We start from the raw sequence: 9,009 nt of genomic DNA on the forward strand, positions 1-9,009 counted from the left end.
GAGCCTTGATTGAATATGCTTCGCTTGCAAGGCTGCATGGTGGAAAAAGTACCTACAACCACTGGATCAGCTGTAGGCATATGTTCGGGTCATTCAATGCCTGTGGTTGCTTCTTGACATTTACAGCCTTGTGATTGGGTTGGAAAGACCTTAATGGTAGGCTTAGGTGTATGCCAATGTTTCCTACTAAATGAAGAAATTATCCCCAAAACACATTTTTTGTAACATAAAAAGAATTCTGTATTCCGTGCTTCACATAATTAATGTTGGCAGCTTGATTGACAGCTCCACCACTGCATCATTTTCAGATGCTGATTGTAGTACTTCCAAGACTTCTCCACAGACATGGGTGGGATCTCTAGAGCTCAATGAAAGCATCTGTTATGCCACGAATATAATTTGTGCTAACCCAACAACATCACAGTTATTTTACTGTAAAGAAAAGAAAATTGATTACCATGTTGAACATCAACCACCCACTCGGACACAGAATATACATACAACAGATGCACACAAATATCTGCAAACATGCAAATCAAAGAAATGGAACGGGTAAAGCACACACACCTACCTAAATAGTTTTCTCAGCAAAAGAATGTTCTCAGAAAGTCAGTTAAAACATAAGCACACACGTGACCAAAACCTTATTAATGTGTAATCTTTCTTTCCGGAATACCCAGCAGGAACAACACCTTGGACAGGGTAGATTACGATGGCAAGAAGGCTGATCAATCCCCATTCCAGGAAGGACAAGATTTTAGAGAAAGTCCACAGCAAGTTGGAGGAGTTCTGTGTTTCAAGGAACAAAAAGCAAAAAGTCATCTGATCTGAACAGAGAAAAACCAATACTAGATAAGATGCAACATTGCACAGCCAAAAAACATAATTGTACTTAATATTCTAAAACAATATTAGGGTAATAATAGGTAACGAGGATGGGTGAGGAAGAAGGGCGGTTGTGGAGGGAGAAAGAATGTTAGTATGTCATTTGGTAATTTTGGTTCTTTTCATGTTAGACCACCGCACTTTAAAAAGAAGCAACATGAGTGCTGAAAAGGACAGAAAGCCAGTGGCAAAACGGACAACATTTATTCTTCAGACCTTTTATTGAAAATTTTTGTTTATTATAATTTTTTGTTAATTATGAATGACAGTAAAAAAAGGTGTAGCATTGTGAATGGGACCTTATATCAGTCTTGAAAACATGTTGGTAACCAAATGATTGCCTTGTACTTTGTTCATTCTTCATTCTGGTTGTGTTATTGCTTATAGAAAATAAAAAATGTAGAGGGATAAGGGAGAGAGAGAAGGAGAAGGAAAGGTTAAAAAGAGGAATGAGAAGAAAGAAGAAAAAAAGAGAGAGAATAGAGAAAGAGTGATAGAGAAAGAAAGGGAGAGTGAAGAGAGAGCGGTGAGGAGAGAGCGGCAAGTGGAGATAGAGAGAAGAAGGCTGGGGGAGAGGGAGGAAGTAGGGAGAGAGATAGAGATGAAGGGCCCGATTTATTAAAGCTCTCCAAGGCTAGAGAGGATTCACTTTCATCAGTGAAGCTAGGTGATCCAGCAAACCTGGAAAAGATTTCTTCAAAGTAATTTGCTAACAAATGTTCTGAATCCTGTACCAGATCCATTCCAGGTTTGACCGGCCAATCCAGCTTCACTGATAAAAGTGTATCATCTCCAGCCTTGGGGAGCTTTAATAAATCTGCCCCACAAGGTAGAGATAGAAGGGGGAAGAGAGAAAAAGACGGTGAGGGAGTGGGGAGAGAGAGAGGGTTAAAAAGAGGGAAAATGGAATGAAAAAAGTAGAGTGATACCTACTTTGTTACCTACTTTGCATTGTATGTGACTTCGGTTTAATCACTTTCACTGTAGATCTTGTCGGACAGCGGTGTAAGGTTCCAGTTCCAATGGGGATGTTGTAATGCAGCCCCCTAGTGGTCATGCCACCCCAGGCCAAGACCTAGGTGGCCCAGGGGTAATTCGGCCCTGGTAGGGGGGTGATATGGAACAAGTAAAATATATCTTACCCTTCACTCCCACAGTAATCGACACTCCTCTGCTACACCCATTGGCCTCTTCCTTATTCTGCCCAGCCATTCTGACCACTGATGTAATTCCTTTCAGTGCAAATCTATAAGCCCAATATCCTTGTGAACCTGTCATCAGATATATATTTGTTAGATACACAAATACTATGTAATTTCAGGAATTGATTATCACTCACAGAGATCACCGTATTTCCCCTGACAATGCTGTCATCTGTTTTTCTCAGAAGTACAGCACCATTCGTGTTGAGCCATCGTCAGGAGTCACCATCTACTTCCTAGACTGAGATGCCAGCTCTCAGGGATGACAAAGTCATGTAAATCCTGATGACTGTGGGTAAATGGGCCTTAATCAAATATTTATGTCCAAAGCTATGTACAGATGATAGATTTGTCTTCTGGTATCTGTACAGCTCTCCTTCCTCCTGGTGAACAATCAACAGGTAATGACTACTTGCTGGTTCCTGTGGGGAGAACGCCATGGGACATCTTCCACCCCCAGCATAGAATGAAGAGCTCTGTGTTAGGCTATGTATACACATGCAATAATCATTGCTGGAAACCATCGTTAGTGATCATTTCCAGCGATAATTACTGCAAGGATGTATGAAGGTTACGGCTAAATAACTACATAAATAGCTAGAAAGATAGCAGAACATTTACCAAACAACAAATTACAAAGTAGATGGAACCTACTGACACTGAATTGCCCCCATCAGCCAAAAATTACCTTCCCTGACCCCTCCCAGTTTACAGACAAGGCAAAAAGTAAATAAACATTTCGTAAATTGAGTTATTTATTGAGTAAAATGTATAAACCTATAAAAAATAAATACAAAATATTTTTAAAAATTGGTCTTTTTTTGTAAAAAAAAATGTATAGACAATTATATATATATATTCAATAATAGAGATCTGATGATTGTCATATTAAAAAGAAGGATTGTACCCATTCCATATTTTTTAACCAAAAAATAAATGTAATTCTGTTCTGAGGATTTGTCCCATCACATTATTTGTTGTTATGTCTCTAGCACTTTAGGACCCCTTTACAATCCTGCACTAACACCATACTATCTGTAGAAAATAACTGCAGTCTGGACAATGTGATATCCACAGCTTGGTGTATAGGTTGGGAAGGTGAGAAATGTATTGCTGCTTTATTTGAAAATAAGAATTCACTTACTGCTACCTCTGCCTCTTTATTATGGGAGTGCAGATAGGCTTTAGGTAAATCCTATGTATTTATAACATGCACTAACTTCGATCTCTTTTGCAGGATGTTTCCTTTAGTTTATACGATTGAGACTCCGCCCCTGAGGTTCATTGGTTGTGACTTCTTCCTCTGGATGAACAGATTGACTTGAAGTAATAGACAACATACTAAGTTATACTGAGTTGTGTTGGCGGAGTATAGATACGGAGGTAGTTCACTGTGTGGGATAAAGAATAATGATCATAGCGCCACTAAGATTTATGAGTAAATGACCAGAGAAGTTAGAAGAGGGAAATGAATTTGCTGGCTGGGGAAACAGAGATATATCCCGGCTGATACAAATTTGACCAAGCAAGCGCCACCAGGGTATATCAGTTGGGGTCATGTCTCGGAATACAAACATTTCTTGATCAGACCATGAATGGCTGGAAAAGATGGACTTTTTCCAATATCTTTAGGCACCTTTAGCTCATTTACTTACTTACAGGAGTGTAAACACTTTTAGGCAGTGCAGCAGATCTTATATAACAGACTAGCATACTAGTTTCTCACCAGGCAAAGGGATATTTATCCTTTAGGCCTGGTATCACTAAGCTAGATCCTGGGTGCTAGATAAGCTAGATCCTGGGTGCTAGATTGTAGGGGGACCCCCATGGTTCCTTGTCATTGCCAGGGCTCCTTGAAATTATTATTCCACAATTCTGTAGCACCTCCTAATACACGTTAATACACACGTTAATACACGAGTTCCAGATCATTATAACAAATTCACAGTCTTAATCTATTGATGAGTGACTTGTTTGTTTCCTCTAGAATAGACAATAATGTGTCCTTGTCCTTATTCCCCCAACCTCTAACAAAACAGAGGAGCTCTCTCATCTTCTCCTGAGGTGTTGGCTTACTGCTCACAATGTTGCACTGCTCAACGGTTAAAAGTCCTCCAACTCTGAGTCTAAAACAGGTTCTTCTGGGTGTACGTCTTCAATCAGTTCTATTTGATGTCTGTCCACAAAGTGTTGCATTGGCGGATTGGGACCTGTAATAGGAATAGTTATGCATCAGTTATTGTACATGCTGCCTTTTTTGCATTTATGCTGCATTTTAACCATTGGAATGTTTAATATTTTTTAGCTTTAATTTCTGCTAGGGGTAGTTTAAACCTTAGTCAGATCTATGTTGTGACAGTTCAGCTTACTTTGTGTTCTACCACTGTTATTAAAGTAGGAGTTGTAGAAATGAATAAAAGAAGTAACGAAATGTAAAGAGTATGAAAAGCAAAAGATAGAAAGAGAGGAAGGCAAATAAATCATTCATTTGACATATTTTACATAGACAAAAAAGAAGCTGAAGGCCAGAGTGCCACTAGACAAAGTAATGGTGCTGCGTCACAGTATAGGAAAATAAATAAAATTCATGAAGAAAAAACTACGTTGTTGTCTCTGGCCCAGCGTGCTTCACCATTTGGCTTCCTCAGGGGTGGTAGAGACATATGGAAAGAATAGTCCATATATCCAAGTAATGATGATCCAATAAAGGCAAACATGTCACTAGTGGTGATGTTTCTTATCAAATAGTCCTTATTGGAGACGTTCTAATGCTGGGGGGAAACATCCAATGAAAGTGGTATTCAAAAAATGTGATATTCCAAAAGACAAAGAGAAAAGGGGCTGCAGGTGAAGGCAGCCATCGTGTCTCTAGCAGGTGTATAGGATGATCGCTGCCTCCATTTATTTCTGACACGAGCAAGGGAATCCGGAATTGCCGGGTATACCTGGAAACTAAATTTGACAGTTGATCAGCGATCGGGCTTAGAACAGTGATTTCTGAAAGGACATTTTCTATCCCTTTCCTGCAATATAGGAACTCCTCCTGCCAGCGTACCTCTGCCTCTTTTGGCCTCCAGGACCATCTATCCAAGTTTTGAAAATGTTAACCATGGATAACCGGGACTATCCATTCCCCACCATCCCTCCCCTGAATAAGACTTTCCTTGGGGGAGAAGTCCAAGTATCAGTAAAACTACTGAAGCTTTGGAGGGAGTAAAGGTGATTTGCTGTAGACAGGCTTAAAGAGCCCTACTGGAAGTGGGGGTAAGTACTATTTATTCTTAAAAGCCTCACTGTACTATTCTTTGACTCTTGGATTCCCCAACTTGGATTTGCCCTTTCTGTTTCTCAGTAGTTGGTCTGGCTTTAGTAGAGGAATGGGCCTATTCCTCAATCCTGTTGGCTGTCGGGGCTGATCTGGGTCAGGGTCTGTAAGGCCCTGGTCCAGCAACAGTACTCCCCAGACACCAGTCCCCGAATCTAACGCCACACTCTTCACCTATAACAAGCCTATCCAAGCATACTGTTGTCCCCATGACATGGGAATTGGGTCTGGTGAAGTACTGTAAGAGGACCAGGAGCCCACAGATAAAGTGGTACCAAAATTCCAGCAAAGACAAGTCCAGAATACAGAGCCAGAGGTAAATCAGTTCACCAGATGATGTTTACAAAGGCAAGACAAAAGCAGAGTCGAGGTCCCAGGAAAAAGCTCGTCCAGGCAACATAATAACAGGAAATCTTTTAAATTCACCAGGTCAGCCTAGCATAACACTACAACAGGCACTAAGGACTGTGAGCAGAAAGCTCTAGCAGCCAATGAGAGCACAGGATTGTTAGAAACTAATCACTCTCTCAAATCCCCTTCAGTTGTGGACAACCTCAGAGTGTGCTCCGGGGATGCCAAAAAGTTACACCACGCTGCACGGCTAAAGGGAAGCAGGGGCTGCCGCTATTTCTTTGTTCTCATTGCTGAACATTGCTGAACTATAATAAACACTGTTTGATATTATGAAATGATATATGATATGATATGCACAGCACAGGATCCGTAGCCAGATAAGCATCTCCTACAAAGTCATTAGTCGGCTAACGATGGGCCAATTCAGCTGTACCTGGCGCTATATTTAAATCCATTTTCCTGTGAATTCAGGTCTGGCTGGTCTCTTCTGTTCTTACATCATGTCAGGTAGGATCCTGTTTTGCCCATATAGTTTTTTTCTCTAGCTCTGAAGTCTTTCTTGTTCTTTTAGATATTTTAGCTGTTTGTGTAATGAGTAAGGTACAGAGAATAAGCTGGTAGATTCTCTGAGCAGACACATTCCAAGGCTCTGAACTCCCAATATCTCAAACCAATCTTTTGTAAGTGGGGCACGCCAGCAATTGATCTGTTGGCTTCTCCAATCAACACAACTTCCGATGTTTTGCTCAAGGTTCAAATTTCAACGAGAGATAGCCCAGGACCCTTTCCTGATCCAGTTGGAGTTTTCTCTGCGCTACATGTTTCCTCCTGTCCCCCTAATTTTGAGAGTACTACTGAAGATAAGAAGGGAGGCTAAGTTTGCAATAGTGGTTCTACCACCAAAAAGACCTTAGTTCTACTTGGTGATCCAGATGCTAGCAGCCCCTCCGTGACGGTTGCTCATGAGGAAGGTTCGTTTAAGACAAGGGGTCTAGTTTCATCCCAATCTATCTCAGTGGGTGATGACTGCTTTTCTTTCGAAAGGAAAAGTCTTCTAGCTTGGAGTATTTGAAGGCATGGAAATCCTCTACCAACAAGACATATTTCAGGCGTTGTGAAACATTTTCCCAGATGACACAAGAGGGGGGGGGTTTACCTCTAAACCCTACACCAGCCCAAATTTTGGAGACTAGAGAGTGCAATCAAGGTCCACATCTCCACAGCACTAACAGCGATCAACTAGACAGATAATGCACTGATCGTCAATTCATGAGGGGTTTATGTAAAATAAGACCATCTTTCAGACCTCTTTCCAGACTGGGACCTACCCTTGGTGATTAGAGCTCTTACGCCTTTTTATCTGATTGTAGTGTGTTCAATAGGGAAGCTGACCGGTAAGACAGTGTTTTTAACAGCCATCACGTTGGCCAGTCCAGTTTCTAAACTTTAGGTTCTTACAGCAACAGAAACTTACTGCACCCACAGCTTTATCTGATAAAAATTTCTTCTCAAGGTAGTATTGGTCTTCCATTTGAACTGAAAAGCAGTGCTCATAGCGTTGGATTTATTGTCAAGTGCGTCTGAAAAGGATGAGATGGATTGCAAGTGGAACATGGCACATCTAATTTCTACTTATATACAAAAGATTAGGGGTTTCAGATTGGTGGATAACATGTTTGGCCCAAGAAGAAGCTTGACAGTATCCTCAAGAACTATTGCTCAGAAACTACTTCTGGATTTGGAGACTCAAATCAGATTCAGATCAAGTATGCCTATTCATTAATGGACTTAACACCATTGCAAGAGATTAAGGGACATTCAAGAGGGGTGGCATCGTCCTCTTGTTGAGAAGCCAGCTGAATTGTTTGCTACGTCCTGCTGTGTTGGCAGGAGGAGTTCCAGGAATATGGAAAATGGTTGTCACCTTTACCTATAATTTTCATATAGGAAGATGGCGGTGCCCGGCGCTTCCTCTATCCCAGGACAAAGGTGGATTACAGGACGGCACAAGACTCAATGGAGGAAAGCACTGGTGGGATCGAGGGATCTGTGGAAGTAAAGGTAAGCGGGATATTTTTTTAAGTTTAGTTCCGCTTTAGGTAGTCCATATTGAATAAAGATAAATTGACTACTTCTTTAAATTGAAGCAGCAATAGGAGCCATTGTAGAACTGAAAAAAATGTCCTAGCATATGATATAATCTAAATCTGGTTACAACAATCCTTTACAGTTATTGTGTTTTTATTTCTGTTTTTGTCACTTTGCAGATAATTCTTCTCACTTTCAGCAATTACCATCAAAAAAGAATCTTCCCATACACACAGACAACAGTTCCACTTTTGAACTCAATAGAATCCATAGTGACATAGCAATGATAAGAATGACAGGAAAAGCAGCGGCACTGTGTCCATAGTGGACTTTGTAGAGGGATATAGGAAAGGACACATCAGCCATGAGGATACATGTAGTAGATGTAACATACCCACACTGTTAACAGATGCACAAGCTCTTATCTCCATTTGTTTTAATTCCCCTAAAGAAAAATAAATTAAAAAACAAATTATAGACATAAATCATTGCCTGAAGGATAATTGTACTTTCACAATACGGTACAGTTTTAATTTGCCTCCATCTGTACTTAAGAGCCAATCACATGCACCTAAAGCTCCCCCACCACATCTGTTACAGTATATTTGTTTGCCTATAGTACCAATACACAAAAGGTAATTGCAATATTTTAAATTATCATGTGGGCAAATTAACATACATGACAGATGTAATGTTTTATTTGGTTAACTATAATATGTAAATAGGGGTTCCTATACAGGGAAGACCCCATTACAAAACAACATTGAGACTATGTGAATTCAAGGGATGCATCCCTAATTGTAATCTATTCATATTGTTCTGTTTTATTATTATTAATTATTTATAATTATTAATAGGGCAACACAATGCTCAGTGCTCAGCTGATCTCTCCACAGAATTACACAGCTTCTATAAAAATAAAGTAATATAACTTGCCTTCCGTGACATAACTTTCCCAGATTGGATCTTCATTCCCACTTTGTGACACATTCAATAAAATTTGCTTGGCTCCTCTATCCACATTAACTTCAAAAGGAGATATATTTTGAATGTCATGACAGAGTTCAAGCTCCTGGTCCTAGGAAAATATGGAATGGAAATAGTTATTGTTGTGTATAAGACATCATTGTTTCAGTGATTGTGTGACTAAATTAA

This window comes from Pyxicephalus adspersus, chromosome 5 (assembly GCF_032062135.1).
Source record: "Pyxicephalus adspersus chromosome 5, UCB_Pads_2.0, whole genome shotgun sequence".
Taxonomy (NCBI): Eukaryota; Metazoa; Chordata; class Amphibia; order Anura; family Pyxicephalidae; genus Pyxicephalus; species Pyxicephalus adspersus.